The 262-nt window shown below is 42.7% G+C and overlaps 1 protein-coding gene across 1 annotated transcript in view; it reads right to left on the reverse strand.

Annotated features, from left to right (window-relative positions):
- Nucleotides 1-262, reverse strand: part of LOC119594306 (activating signal cointegrator 1 complex subunit 3-like) — a 28,924-nt gene that overhangs the window by 20,547 nt on the left and 8,115 nt on the right. The gene's annotated exons all lie outside the window — the stretch shown is intronic.

The raw sequence follows: 262 nt of genomic DNA on the forward strand, positions 1-262 counted from the left end.
AGATAGTAATGCTAGCGAGTTCGTGGCAAGTATTTGGTGTGTAAGAACATGGGTGGCATATCTGGTGAGTGAGTGCATGTCGCCAGTAACATCTTTCAAGTTATCCAGTGGACATCCACATGCTTGGTGTGTCGTCCATCCATCTGTAGGTGCTTATTCATTGGTGAGTGCATGTACATCAACTCTGCACAGTCAATTATGCATCCAGGGTGAAATATTCATGTGAAAGTGTAACCTTGAAAAAAAACAACAGATGGGTGTT

Source organism: Penaeus monodon, chromosome 33 (genome assembly GCF_015228065.2).
Source record: "Penaeus monodon isolate SGIC_2016 chromosome 33, NSTDA_Pmon_1, whole genome shotgun sequence".
In the NCBI taxonomy this organism is placed as follows: domain Eukaryota; kingdom Metazoa; phylum Arthropoda; class Malacostraca; order Decapoda; family Penaeidae; genus Penaeus; species Penaeus monodon.